Below are 15,901 nucleotides of genomic sequence, written 5' to 3'. Positions count from 1 at the left end.
TCTATCAGTTATCTGTAATTGAAATGCCTGCAAAAAAAATCTCTGCCTCAGCTGTCTTTAAATTTACTAAACTGTAACAGTACGCTGAAATGTTGCTCTTCTAATAAAATGACAGAAGCTGATATAAGAAAAAGTATAGAAATGAAGGAGGAAAAGGTGATGATGCAGAAGTATCATGTCAAAATAAATTTTAGGAAAAAAGACCAGAAGAATATATGCATCACTTGGACATTACAAATTTAAGCTATAACTTTGTACTATATTATTTAGGATACACAAGACAACAACAGGTTTCAGAGTAACAGCCGTGTTTTTCTTTTTGCGAATACAGACTAAGGAGTACTTGTGGCACCTTAGAGACTAACCAATTTATCTGAGCATAAGCTTTCGTGAGCTACAGCTCACTTCATCGGATGCATACTGTGGAAAGTACAGAAGATCTTTTTATACACACAAACCATGAAAAAATGGGTGTTTACCACTACAAAAGGTTTTCTCTCCCCCCACCCCACTCTCCTGCTAGTAATAGCTTATCTGAAGTGATCACTCTCCTTACAATGTGTATGATCAAGGTGGGCCATTTCCAGCACAGATCCAGGATTTAACAAGAACGTCTTGGGGGGGGGGGTAGGAAAAAACAAGGGGAAATAGGTTACCTTGCATAATGACTTAGCCACTCCCAGTCTTTATTCAATCCTAAGTTAATTGTATCCAATTTTCAAATGAATTCCAATTCAACAGTCTCTCGCTGGAGTCTGGTTTTGAAGTTTTTCTGTTGTAATATCGCAACTTTCATGTCTGTAATCGCGTGACAGGAGAGATTGAAGTGTTCTCTGACTGGTTTATGAATGTTATAATTCTTGACATCTGATTTGTGTCCATTTATTCTTTTACGTAGAGACTGTCCAGTTTGACCAATGTACATGGCAGAGGGGCATTGCTGGCATATATCACATTGGTGGATGTGCAGGTGAACGAGCCTCTGATAGTGTGGCTGATGTTATCAGGCCCTGTGATGGTGTCCCCTGAATAGATATGTGGGCACAGTTGGCAACGGGCTTTGTTGCAAGGATAGGTTCCTGGGTTAGTGGTTCTGTTTTCGACGTCTCCAACTCAAGGAATATTTCCAACACACCTCTGAACAACATACTAATCCACAGAGACCTTCCTACCAACACTACAAAAAGAAGGATTCTAGGTGGACTCCTCCTGAAGATTGAGACAGCAGACTGGACTTCTACATAGAGTGCTTCCGCCGACGTGCACGGGCTGAAATTGTAGAAAAGCAGCACCACTTGCCCCACACCCTCAGCCGTGCAGAACACAATGCCATCCACAGCCTCAGAAACAACTCTGACATCATAATCAAAAAGTCTGACAAAGGAGGTGCTGTTGTCATCATGAATAGGTTGGAATATGAACAAGAGGCTGCTCGGCAGCTCTCCAACACCACTCTCAGTGGGATCAGAGGGTAATGGCTTGTAGAGAGTTACGAAAAGAAACTACAGCATTTGCTCAAGAAACTCCCTGAAAAAGCACAAGATCAAATCCGCATAGACACACCCCTGGAACCCCGACCAGGGGCATTCTATCTGCTACCCAAGATCCATAAACCTGGAAATCCTGGGCGCCCCATCATCTCAGGCATTGGCACCCTGACAGCAGGATTTTCTGGCTATGTAGACTCCCTCCTCAGGCCCTATGCTACCAGCACTTCCAGCTACCTTCGAGACACCACTGACTTCCTGAGGAAACTACAATCCATCGGTGATCTTCCTGATAACACCATCCTGACCACTATGGATGTAGAAGCCCTCTCCACCAACATTCCACACAAAGATGGACTACAAGCCACAAAGAGCACTATCCCCGATAATGTCACGGCTAACCTGGTGGCTGAACTTTGTGACTTTGTCCTTACCCATAACTATTTTACATTTGGGGACAATGTATACCTTCAAATCAGCGGCACTGCTATGGGTATCCGCATGGCCCCAGAGTATGCCAACATTTTTATGGCTGACTTAGAACAACGCTTCCTCAGCTCTCGTCCCCTAACGCCCCTACTCTACTTGCGCTATATTGATGACATCATCATCTGGACCCATGGAAAAGAAGCCCTTGAGGAATTCCACCATGATTTCAACAATTTCAGCAATGCCCCTCTGCCATGTACATTGATCAAACTGGACAGTCTCTACATAAAAGAATAAATGGACACAAATCAGATGTCAAGAATTATAACATTCATAAACCAGTCGGAGAACACTTCAATCTCTCTGGTCACGCGATTACAGACATGAAAGTTGCGATATCACAACAGAAAAACTTCAAAACCAGACTCCAGCGAGAGACTGTTGAATTGGAATTCATTTGCAAATTGGATACAATTAATTTAGACTTGAATAAAGACTGGGAGTGGTTAAGTCATTATGCAAGGTAACCTATTTCCCCTTGTTTTTTCCTACCCCCCCCCCAGACGTTCTTGTTAAACCCTGGATTTGTGCTGGAAATGGCCCACCTTGATTATCATACACATTGTAAGGAGAGTGATCACTTTAGATAAGCTATAACCAGCAGGAGAGTGGGGTGGGGGGAGAGAAAACCTTTTGTAGTGGTAAACACCCATTTTTTCATGGTTTGTGTGTATAAAAAGATCTTCTGTACTTTCCACAGTATGCATCCGATGAAGTGAGCTGTAGCTCACGAAAGCTTATGCTCAAATAAATTGGTTAGTCTCTAAGGTGCCACAAGTACTCCTTTTGTTTTTACAAGACAGCAGGTATGCACTCCATGCTGCTAAGTGTAAAGCTTTTCTGTGATGAGAAAAGTTATTATAAAGGCATATGAAGGTACAATAGGTACTTAAAAAAGCCCTAGAAATATATTGCAAAAGGAGTGTAGACTAGAGATTAGTGCACTGACTGGGTTTTCGTTTCACCTCTGCTATTGATTTGTGATTGTGAGTGTGTGTGTGTGTACCCTCTTGAAAGTCATTTCTCCTTTGACTGTAGGGTGACTAGGTGTCCAGTTTTCGACTGGAACATCTGATCAAAAAGGGATCCTGGCGGTGCTGACTGGGCCATTCACTGTCTGGTTGGTGGTGCCACACAGAGGAACTGGCAGGCTCCCGGGAAGCAGCCGGAATGTCCCCCTCTTGCTCCTACGCATAGGGGCAGCCAGGGAGCTCCACATGCTGCCCCTGTCCGCAGGCACCGCCACTGCAGCTCCCATTGGCCACGGTTCCCGACCAATGGGCACTGTGGGGGCGCCAGTTGGTGCAGGGGCAGCTTGCGGAGCCCCCTGGCTGCGCCTATGCATAGGAGCTGGAGGGGGGACATGCCACTGCTTCCAGGAGCCACCTGAGGTAAGCACCTCCCGGAGCCTGCACCCTTCCCACGCCCCAACCCCCTGCCCCAGACCTGATCCCACCTGCTGCCCTCCAAACCTTTCATCCCCAGCCCGGAGCACCCTCCTGCACCCCAAACCCTCATCTGTAGCCCCATCCCAGAGCTTGCACCCCCAGCCAGAGCCCCCTTCCCCCCCTCACTCTCACAGAACTTGGGAGGCAGGCCAGTCCTTGCTTACAGACAGCCCCCCAACCTGAAGCAAATACTCACCAACAACTACACACCACACCACAGAAACACTAACCCAGGAACCAATCCCTGTAGCAAACCTAATTGCCTACTCTGTCCCCATATCTACTCTAGCGACACCATCAGAGGACCCAACTACATGAGCCACACCATCAGGGGCTCATTCACCTGCACAGCTACAAATGTGATTTATGCCATCGTGTGCTAGCAATGCCCCTCTGCCATGTACATTGGCCAAACTGGACAGTCTCTACATAAAAGAATAAATGGACACAAATCAGACATCAGGAATGGTAACATACAAAAGCCAGTAGGAGAGCACTTCAGTCTCCCTGGACATTTAATAACAGATCTAAAAGTAGCCACACTTAAACAAAAAAAAACTTCAGAAACAGACCAAAGAGAAACTGCAGAGCTACAATTCATTTGCAAATTTAACACCATTAATTTGGGATTGAATAGGGACTGGGAGTGGCTGGCTCACTAAAAAAGCAATTTTCCCTCTTTTGGCATTGACACCTCCTCACCAATTATTGGGAGCGGACCACATCCACCCTGACTGAATTGGCCTTGTTAACACTGGTTCTCCACTTGTAACAGAGGGCAAGTATGACACGGACTTCAAGCAGGTAAATAAAGAAAGCCGGTCACATTCTTAACCTGCCAGCTTGACAGTCTTCCTCTAAATTTTTTAAGAGGTATTTTTAACTATTTTCCCTTCTCCACCCATTTTGTCAAGAGAATATTTCAGTTACAAAAAAGACAGCACCTCCCTCCTCTCCTTGCACTCTCCCCTGGTAACTTTATCAAATATGAAAAAAAGAAGTGCCAATATAATTGTTCTTCTATCTCCCTTGCCTATCTCCTAGGTCACCAGCTTTTAAAAAAAAAAAAAACCAAAAAAAAAAAACGGTTTCTCTCTCTCCCCCCTACTAAAAGAAACCAAATGAGGAAAAAGCAAAGCTTTTGCCTCATCCCCATCTTGCAGGATTCTCACTTTCATGCTATGTTTGGAATGTGCATATAGTACATCAGAAGCCCTTTTATCTAGCTCAGAACAAAACTGTGTCCTCCTCTTTCTCCCCCATTCCTCTCAATAACATTTTCATTCCTTAACAACACTGATGTTCCCAAACCCAAAGTTTCCTGAGCTTCATTTAAAAACATTTCAAAGCATTACAGTAAATAGTGTTCCCTCCCCCACCCCTGCCTCCCTCCTCCTCCTCCTCCAGAGAATTTGAGCAGAGAGTTCTGTTTCCAGAAACATTTTGTGACGTTCCTATCTGAGTTTAATAACTGATCGTTCCATCTGTCTGGAGAGTTTGTTTTTTGGGAAATTAGATGAGATACACAGCATTTGTCCCATTAGAAAATAGTACGCTTTTTAAGCCTGAACTTGAGAAACGTTTTTGTTATTGGGCCTGGGACGCTTAAGACATTTTTGATATTCCAAATTATTTTCTGGAATTGGATGATTCTTCTAACGCTTCTGTCAGTGTTTGTACAGAACGGGTTGTGATGCTTTTTGGCCACATACATAAATGGAGAGCTCTTTGTTTTCTGCTCTTGATTCCACAAGCAATGGACCTGAATCCTGGAGACTAGAAAGATAAATATTGGAAGAGATTGAAAGGAAAAAAAAAAAAAAAAAGAGAGATCCCAAGTAAATTTCCTGCAACTCTTACGCATGCATGGATTTCAGTGCCTCTTCATGTATCGGTATATAATGCCTGCATCTGTAATTTTCACTCCATGCATCTGAAGAAGTGGTTTTTTATCTATGAAAGCTTATGCCCAAATAAATCTGTTAGTCTTTAAGGTGCCACCAGACTCCTTGTTGTTTTAGTGAAGCAATATGTATAAGAACAAAGGCCAAGGTGTTGCTATGCCCTGTGTTACAACGCCTATCTGATTTAGGTTTCAGAGTAGCAGCTGTGTTAGTCTGTATTCACAAAAAGAAAAAGGAGTACTTGTGGCACCTTAGAGACTAACCAATTTATTTGAGCATAAGCTTTCGTGAGCTACAGCTCACTTCATCGGATGCATTCAGTGGAAATTACAGTGAGGAGACTTATATACACACAGAACATGAAAAAATGGGTGTTGTCATACACACTGTAAGGAGAGTGATCACTTAAGATGAGCTATTACCAGCAGAAGAGCTTGGGGGGGGGGGGGCGGGTGGCAGAGAAGAAAACCTTTTGTAGTATGGCCCACCTTGATTATCACTACAAAAGGTTTTCTTCTCTCACCCCCCCCCCCCCCCGCTCTCCTGCTGGTAATAGCTCATCTTAAGTGATCACTCTCCTTACAGTGTGTATGATAACACCCATTTTTTCATGTTCTGTGTGTATATAAATCTCCTCACTGTATTTTCCACTGAATGCATCCGATGAAGTGAGCTGTAGCTCACGAAAGCTTATGCTCAAATAAATTGGTTAGTCTCTAAGGTGCCACTAGTACTCCTTTTCTTTTATCTGATTTAGGATTATCAATGGGATTTATGCTCCCAAGGGCCTAAATCCCTTTTGAAAATGAGATTGAGGATTCTAAATCACTTTTTGCAATGCTAGATATTATTTAAAAATCTGGCCCTTAGCAAGGATTGCAGGATTGGATTAATATTTATATGCTTGAGTAAAGATGGCTCAATAGGACTCCTTATTAAAGCTAATGTAATTGCAAGGCAATCAGGAAGAATAATTTTCTATATTCTCAGAACTTGTGTGAAATCCAGGCTTGAATCTGACCTATGACTTGATATTTTAATGACCTAAATTTTATTGCTACAGAGAGCAGTCTAATCAAACGAGAGGCAAAGAGTGTAAAATAATTTACATGTTTTATCTGGAAAGCTCAAGTTCTGAAAAAGAATGTGACCATTTCTACTAAGGTGTTTACCCATCAAAGGCAAAACCAATATACTCCATTATGAAAAATAGCACATACCTTTTATAAGATATTTTTTGGCACAAAGATTAATCATTACCAACAGCTGCTATTAAGAGTTAGTGGTCTTCCACAATGAACAGTTGACAGGGGCCTGATCCTCAGCTGGTGAAAATGTCAGTTTAAGTTAACTGTGGACTTGTCCCAAACACTTTTAGACTTTCAAAGCGGTTACGCTGTTCACTATTTAGTGTTTCTACTTTAGATAGTTTTCCTAGAAACTGTTTTCTTATTTCTAAGAAAAGGAAAAAACAAATAGATGAAAGATGGTAAATATTTAATTTGCTGATGCTTTTCCAATGCACTTCTAATGACCCCTACAACATGTCAAAATAATTTGAACCCTTCAGCATCACAACTTAAACTAAAGGAATAACCCCATAGTTTGTTGCAGTAGTAGGTGGTTATCCTGCGTGAATTAGCCACAACTATGACATTTACTTTTCAAGAGCATTTAACAGTCTTCTTGAAGTGTTTCAGTGGGCACCTTTAAAAATGTGTACGATTTCAAAAGATTCTACCCTTTCTAGAGGGATTCCCCTGTATATAGTTTCAGAAATATTGCTGGAAATAGTAAAATATTTCAAAACACTAAGGTAAAACTTTAAAGAGCACAAAAGGCCGAGTATTGCAAGGCCTAAAGTGCAGATACATCCCTTTTGAGTAGGTGCCTAACTCCTACTAAAATCAATGGGATGACTAACTCCCATGTTCAAAAGGGAATTAGACACCTAAGTCTCATTGAACGTGAATGGGCTTAGGCTTCTAAGTACCTAAGTCATTTTTGAAAAAGGGACTTATATTTTAAAGGTATTTAGGGGTGGGTATAGGGTGGCCAACTTTCTAATCGCACAAAACCGAACATCCCCAACCTGCCTCCTGCCCCGCCCCTTCCCTGAGGCCCTGCCAGTGCCCCACGCCTTCTCTGAAAGCCCACCCCCTGCTTGCTCCATCACCCCTCCCACAGTCGCTCGGTCTCCCCCACCCTCACTCATTTTCATCAGGCTGGGGCAGGGGGTTAGGGTGCCAGAGGGGGGGTGAGGGCTCTGGCTGGGGGTGCAGGCTCTCGGGTGGGGCCGAGGATGAGGGTTTTGGTGTGCGGGAGAGGGCTCCGGGCTGGGGCAGTGGGTTGGGGTTCAGGGGTGTATGCGCACTGGGCTGGCGGTATAGGCTCCGGGTGGGGCCAGAAATGCGGTTCAGGGTGTGGGAGATGGCTTCAGGCTGGGGTAGGTGCTTGGGGTGCAGGAGGGGGTGCGGGGTCCCAGCAGCACTTATCACAGCCCTAAGGAAGCGGCTGCCAGGTCTCTGCAGCCCCTAGGTGCATGGGCGGCCAGGGAAGCACCATGCGCTGCCCTCACGCCTGCAGGCGCCACCCCCACAGTTTCCATTGGCCATGGTTCCCAGCCAATGGGAGCTGCAGATCTGGCACCTGGGCAGAGGCAGCGCTCAGGGCCTCCCTGGCCGTCCGTGTGCCTAGGGGTTACAGGGACCTGGCAGCCACTTCAGGGGGCCACACGGAGCCAGGGCAGGTAGGGAGCCTGCCTAAACCCCAGGCCCTCACTGTGCCACGACCAGACTTTTAATGGCCTGGTCGGCAGTGATGACTGGAGCTGCCAGGGTCCCTTTCTGACTGGGCTTTCCGGTCGAAAACTGGACACCTGGAACCCTAGGTCAGAGGTGGGCCAACTATGGCCCACGGGCCACATCCAGCCCACAGGACCATCCTGCCTGACCCTTGAGCTCCCGGCTGGGGAGGCTAGCCCCCGGCCCCTCCTCTGCTGTCCCCCCTCCCCTGCAGCCTCAGCTCACTGCGCTGCCCATGCTCTGGCCTGCCACTCCTGCTGGACAGCACAGCGGCATGGTTGGCTCCAACCAGGCTGCTAGCTCCTGCTACTCTGAGCAGCATGGTAAGGGGGCGGGGGGCGGTTGGATAGGCATGGAAGTCCCGGGAGGGCCTGTCAGGGGGTGGGGGTGTGGATAGGGTTCGGGGCAGTCAGAGGACAGGGAGCAGGGAGGGTTGGATGGGGGTGAGGTCCCGGGGGGGCAGTTAGGGGCAGGGGTTCCTGGGAGGGGGTGGTCAGGGGACAAGGAGCGGGGGGGTTGGATGGGTCAAGGGTTCGGGGGGGGGGGCGGTAAGGGGACAGGGAACAGGTGGGGTTGGATAGGAGTGGGAGTCCCGTGGGGCCTGTCGGGGTGTGGGGGGGTAGATAGGGATCAGGACAGACAGGGAACAGGGAGCGGGGGGGTTGGATAGGGGGTGAGGTCCTGGGGGGCGGTTAGGGGCAGGCAGTCCTGGGAGGGGGTGGTCAGGGGACAAGGAGTGGGGGGGGTTGGATGGGTTGGGAGTTCAGAGGGGGGAAGTCAGGGGATGGGAAGTGGGAGGGGGCGGATAGGGTGCGGGGCCGAGGCTGTTTGAGGCACAGCCTTCCCTACCCAGCCCTCCATACAGTTTTGCAACCCCGATGTGGCCCTCTGGCCAAAAAGTTTGCCAACCCCTGCCCCAGGTGGTCTTAAAGATTCATATAGGTGCCTAGTGGGATTTTCCAAACCATGTATGCCCAAATCCTTAAAGGTATGTAGGTTCCTATCAGCCTTTTTAGGCTCTAAGTGCATCATTTAGGCACCACTGACATTTTCAAAACTGCTTCTCAGCTGCCTGCTCACCCTGCAGGTGCCTAAGTCCCCAAGGCACCTAGGTTTCTGCTGGTCTACATTTGCAAAGCTGCCTAAGCCTTGAGACCTTCCACCCCAGCTAATGAGCAGCTCTGATCCCTAGCTCAAGCCAAAGCCTCGGAACCCACAAAGTGAGATTTTCAAACTAGACAGGGACCACCTATCTCACCAGCCAGGCCCCACTCATAAAGCATGTTCTGAGCATGCCTAAGACCTGATACCTGCCACTCCCCACATCATGAGGGCCCAGTGTAGGCCACCAATAGGTTGGAGGTGTGGGGGGCACACAACACCTGCACAAAAGACAGATAGGGGCACAAGAAAACATGACTAGCATAAAAGGTATCAGGCATAAGCAGAAGACAGACAGAGGGTTTTGGCTGCTAAGGCAAGGGCTACCTAAGTGGTTGAGCTGGGTTAGGTGCCTAACTCCAGGAGAGGGTTCACAGCTGAGGATCCTGAGCAGAGGGAGGTACATCTCTTTAGTCCATCACTAGGTGCACCAGGTCAGCTAGTTAAGTACTTAAGACCCAGGGTATGGGAGACTCAGGTTCAAATCCCCACTCTGTCCAAGAGGAGCAGGAATTCGGGAGGTGGGAGACCTTGGTTTAAGTTCTTGCTTCTCTCGGACAGAGTATGGATTTGAATCTGTCTCCCATATCCTGTGAATGCTCTAGGGCTATTGGCTATAAAGGGCCACCACCTGTAGGTAAGGCAGCCTCAAAACATACCTACTGGATCAAGCCCCAGAGGCTTAAGAGGCAGAGGAATGCCTAATATGTGAATCTGCTGGGGTTTAGGTGTGAGCTAGGCATCAGGTGGCAGCATGCATGCCCACTGACGGACACTTGGGTGCCTAAGGAATTTAGGTGCCTACAGGGTTAGGCAGCCCCTAAGCAAGGTTTGTGAGGATTTAAAGGCCAGATTTTGAAGCCTAAAAATGGCAGGTAGGCTCCTGAATCTCTTTGTGGATCTAGCCTAGAGTGTCTAGCTTGGGACCATTAGGTGGTAGGCTACCCCAGGGTTATATATTGCAATGCTGAGTGGCGCAATGCCTGAGTAACTTTGAGGATCTGGGACCTAAATCCCATTGATAGCAATGGAAGTTAGGCATTGAGGTGCTTTTAAAAAGCTCACTAGTGCCTATCTGCATTTTTAGGTGCCTAAATATTTTTAAAAATCTGGCCCTTAGGTCTTGCAATGCTAAAAGCCAAGCCCTGAGTCCCATTGTCCACACCTTAAAGTTAGTCTAGTTTAGTAGTGTGTGAATTTAAAGTGAAATAGCTATTCCAGAGAAGACTCCATGTAAAGACACTTTTATTCCACATTAAGAGTGCCTTTTTCAGGTTTTGCATAGTCCACGTCCAAAAGAGATCAAGCTAATTCAGAACAAGGAACTATTATTCCAGACAAGTGTCCGCACATGAAGTTATTCCAGAATAGCTGTTCCCAAATAACTCTACGAGCTTGTCTACACTTACCGGGGGATTGATGCACGGTGAGCAATTCATTGCCACTCAAAGACCCGCTAAATCAACTGCAGATTGCTCTCCCATCGACTCCTGTATTCCACGGGAACAAGAAGAGTAAGGGAAGCTAACAGGAGAGCATCTCCAGTTGATATAGCACAGTGTGGATGCCACAGTAAGTAGATCTAAGCTATGTCAACTTGAGTTATGCTATTCACATAACTCAGATTGCATAGCTTAGATCGATTTTCCCCTGTAGTGTAGACAAGGCCTCAATGCAGATAAATCCTCAGGCTTCTGAGGCTATGTCTACACTTACAGTGCTGCAGCTATGCTGCTGTAGCACTTCAGTCAAGATATCCACTGCAGCAATGGGAAGGGTTGTTCTGTTGATGTATCATTTTCTACGTTGGGGGTTAGATCAGCATAGCTACAACTTTTAGGCATGTGTATTTCTCACACCTCTGAGAGACACAGCAGATGTAAGTTGTCAGTGTAGTGCCAGCCTTCAGTCTCTTTCAACAATGGGACTTAGGGTAACATTGTCAAAAGTACCTAGAACTTTACATGCACCCATTCTAACTACAAACAATGTTCACATTTTGATATCATCAGGATTTCCTTTGCCAAAGTATCTTGGCTACCTCTGAGGGCATGACAGATGTGATTAATGAAATTTAACATTAAACAAGAACAGTCAATGAACACTAAGACATGCTGTTTTCATTTCCACAAGATCCTCTACGATGCCGACTCATTGAGTCAGGAGAAGTTGGAGAAATAATATATATTGTTGAAGAATTTGTGGCACAGGAAAATGAATGCTGAATGCATGGTTCTTCGCCATCTGGGTATGAATTCATATTCTACTCAGATGAATTGGAGGTTGGATTCTATCTTCTATCTTGCCCTTGCAAGTCTCTCAGGCTTCCTGGCTCCCTTTCCCCTCACCACATCTTAGCTCATACTCCATCTACCTTTGACCTCATAGGTCTCTCATCCTGGCTGTGTTTCTGCATTGGACCTTCATATTGTACGCTCACATCTCATACACTATGTACTCTGGGAAACTCCTCTTAGGTACAACTTGTTGTGCCATGTTTGACTGGAGTAGCACCAGGGTTCAGGGTAGAGATGAAGACATGCCTGACTCATTGAGATAATAAAATGTAGTACCTGCATGGGGCTTTTCACATTCCAAACACTAACTAGTTTATACAACATTGTGAAGTAGGCAACTTATGACTATCAACATTGTACAACTGAAGAAACTGAAGCATGGATTCACCAAGGGCAAGTCATGCCTGACTAATCTAATTGCCTTCTATGACGAGATAACTGGCTCTGTGGATGAGGGGAAAGCAGTGGACGTGTTATTCCTTGACTTTAGCAAAGCTTTAGATATGGTCTCCCACAGTATTCTTGCCAGCAAGTTAAAGAAATATGGGCTGTATGAATGGACTATAAAGGTGGATAGAAAGCTGGCTAGATTGTCAGGCTCAATGGGTAGTGATCAATGGCTCCATGTCTAGTTGGCAGCCAGTATCAAGCGGAGTGCCCCAAGGGTCGGTCCTGGGGCCGGTTTTGTTCAATATCTTCATTAATGATCTGGAGTGGATTGCACCGTCAGCAAGTTTGCAGATGAGACTAAACTGGGAGAAGGGGTAGATACGCTGGAGGGTAGGGATAGGATACAGAGGGCCCTCGACAAATTAGAGGATTGGGCCAAAAGGAATCTGATGAGGTTCAACAAGGACAAGTGCAGAGTCCTGCACTTAGGAAGGAAGAATCCCATGCACTGCTACAGACTAGGGACCGAATGGCTCGGCAGCAGTTCTGCAGAAAAGGACCTAAGGGTTACAGTGGACGAGAAGCTGGATATCAGTCAACAGTGTGCCCTTGTTGCCAAGAAGGCCAATGGCATTTTGGGATGTATAAGTAGGGGCATTGCCAGCAGATCGAGGGACGTGATTGTTCCCCTCTATTTGACATTGGTGAGACCTCATCTGGAGTACTGTGTCCAGTTTTGGGCCCCACACTACAAGAAGGATGTAGAAAAATTGGAAAGCGTCCAGCAGAGAGCAACAAAAATGATTAGGGGACTGGAACACATGATTTATGAGGAGAAGCTGAGGGAACTGGGATTATTTAGTCCGTGGAAGAGACGAATGAGGGAGGATTTGATAGCCACTTTCAACTACCTGAATTGGGGTTCCAAAGAGGATGGATCTAGCCTGTTCTCGGTGGTAGCAGATGACAGAACAAGGAGTAATGGTCTCAAGTTGCAGTGGGGGAGGTTTAGGTTGGATATTAGAAAAAACTTTTTCACTAGGAGGGTGGTGAAGCACTGGAATGTGTTACCTAGGGAGGTGGTGGAATCTCCTTCCTTTGACGTTTTTAAGATCAGGCTTGACAAAGCCCTGTCTGGGATGATTTAGTTGGGGATTGGTTCTGCTTTGAGCAGGGGGTTGGACTAGATGACCTCCTGAGGTCCCTTCCAACCCTGATATTCTATGACTGTTGTGACACCCTGCACCCCCTCACCCAGAGTTACTGCTTCTGCCCCATACTAGGCTACAGGCAGCCCCATCCCCCACCCCCAATGAGGCTACGGTGAGGGGCAGCAGTAGTGGGGGAAGAGGGTTAGGGGGAGTCCTCCGGTCTGGCCCTAGCCCCAGGGCAGCCTGTCTGCACCCCAAGCTCCTCAACCCTGGTCCTGCCCCATCCCAGAACCTGTGCCCACAGCCAGAACCCTCACCCCCTGCACCCCAACCCCCAGCCCAGACCCCGCACCCAAACTCCCTCCCAGAGCACATCCCCCACACCCACTCCTCCTGCCCAGCCCAGCCCCCATACCACAACTCCCTCCCAGAGCCCATCCCCTGCACCCCAACTGCCTGCCCCAGCCCAGACCCCACACCCCAACTCCCTCCCAGAGCCCACGCCCTGCACCCAAATGCCTTCCCAGAGGCCACCCCCTGCCCCAGCCTAGAACCCAGCACCTCCCCCCTCCCACATCCAAACTTCCTCCCAAACCCTTAGGGAGGTGGGGTTTGTGTGTGGGTGCGTGTGCGGGTGCGTGTGCGTGAGAGAGAGACTTGGACCTGTTCTGGCACCACCAAAAATTATACAAACCTGCCGCCCCTGTTTAAACCTGCAAATGACCCGTGCCCATGCTGAAGAGGAAAGTGAAAAACATGAACAGTACTGTATCTCTGCTCTCTCTCACAATCAGCACCTGAGTGAAAAGCAGCTGACAGAAGCTGAGCCCAGGCAAAAAGATATGATGCCAGTAGAAAGAGGAAAGTGTTTGCCTCTTTTATAGTACCCCTCATTACTGGTTATTACTATTACTATTATTACTGTGGATCCTTTTGGACTCCTACGTGCTGTTGAAGAAATGCAAGGTTAGAGAAGAATCTAGTTATGTTGAGAATCTGCAGTGCTAGTTGGAGTGCAGAGCTAAATCAGTACATCTGACCCATAGCAAAGTGTGCCTTGAGCAGAAAGGTGCCATTTTTACAGTCCCTTTTCTAACACATCATGGACCTTTAAGTCTAGTTCTGACACAGTTCATAGTGAGGGTCTAGTTCTTTGCTCATTTACACAGATGTATATTAGGGATGACTATGGGTAAAATCCTGACCTTACTGAAATCAATTAAAGTTTTGTCCTTGATTACAGTGGGGACAAGATTTCATCAAGGGATTTAAAACTGGTGGAAGTGAAAAGACAGTCTGGCCTGTGTTTCTAACTCTCATGGCTATTTTCAGAGTAGCAGCCGTGTTAGTCTGTATTCGCAAAAAGAAAAGGAGTACTTGTGGCACCTTAGAGTACTTGTGGCACGAACGCTTATGCTCAAATAAATTGGTTAGTCTCTAAGGTGCCACAAGTACTCCTTTTCTCATGGCTATATAATTCGATGCTTTCTTCTTGAAATATTATTTATTTATTTACTGTTTTTAAACATACAAAGACTTTCTCCAAATAGCCTGTTTGACCCACAGGGTCAATAGTCATTCTGAGAAGCTAGCTAATTAGAAATCCCCTGATAACTCCTTAAATGGCTGACCACTCCTTAACAAGCCCCCACTGTAACAGGTGCGTATGTTTTAGAGTTCCATTTCCTTATTAAAATAAGGATATACTGATTTATGTGGTCCCTAGATGGCAGATTCTAGCCGTGTAATCTAAAGAAACAAATCACAATTAGCTATCTATACTTGGAGTGTGGTTCACCCAGGATTTAGGCCACCCAAATTGTACATGGATTATTTTCCTCTAGTTGGTTGTATAATGATTTAAATATTCACTGTCTTCCTGTAGTTAATTTAGTCATTTTTTCAAGAGTCTCACTGCAGTCTATTGCTTTTATTTAAGCTGAATGCCTAACACGAATTTTGACCACTCCTTCTGTTGATTAAAAATAAAATCCTTTGTGCTCAAAAGCTGTGGGGTAATTTTAGCATAACAGATGTAAAATGGTTTGTAAGATCTAGCTAGTGAACCATCAGCTGTGTTATTCTGCCTTGGCCCTTCCATCCAAACTGGTTGCTATAATTACTATTAAAGGATTTACCCAGGTATGCTCATTTTACGTTAGGTTTGTGATATTAGCTGATAATGGATGAAGGTGCTTTAAAGCAAAGAAAGAGAGAAAACACTTTGGCTTATTTTAATGGTTAATATTAGCTTTGAGAATTATCTCACTAGTCTTGTCACCATATTGGAAGATATCTGATGTCTAGTACTGTACATGTCATCCTATGGGAAACAACTAGAAACTCTAAAAACTATAAAGCAATTAGCTGAGACAACGCTAAATCTTTGCTTTATTTATCATCATGAATGCAGTCAGTGTTTCAATGAATGATCAGAATCACCTTTTTATTCAGAAATTTTTGGGGGGTGTGGGTGGGAGGGACTGATAACCCTGTAAAGTGCTGCATGACTGCACATGAAAACCACAAGTTCCTTTTTGGCAAATCAACACTTCTCTAGAGAGTTACTACTGTACAAACAAAATGTTTCCAAAGTTCCTTATGGCAAACAAAACATGGTACATATTCCACTCATTTTCAGTTATGCTAAAGCAGGTTGTAAGGAAAGCTTAGATTCCTAGATGCTAGGATAATACTAATAATAAAAAAATAGATTCCTTTTGAAGCATACACTTTGCAATGTTTAACTGATCTTTTCTCAACAAAGGAG

At 45.9% G+C, this 15,901-nt stretch overlaps 1 protein-coding gene across 1 annotated transcript in view; it reads right to left on the bottom strand.

Moving 5' to 3' along the window:
- FSHR (follicle stimulating hormone receptor) overlaps positions 1-15,901 on the bottom strand; it is a 155,397-nt gene that overhangs the window by 139,066 nt on the left and 430 nt on the right. The window lies entirely within an intron of this gene.

The sequence above is a fragment of the Natator depressus genome, chromosome 3 (genome assembly GCF_965152275.1).
Source record: "Natator depressus isolate rNatDep1 chromosome 3, rNatDep2.hap1, whole genome shotgun sequence".
Taxonomy (NCBI): Eukaryota; Metazoa; Chordata; order Testudines; family Cheloniidae; genus Natator; species Natator depressus.
This window is presented reverse-complemented; position numbering and strand designations above follow the sequence as displayed.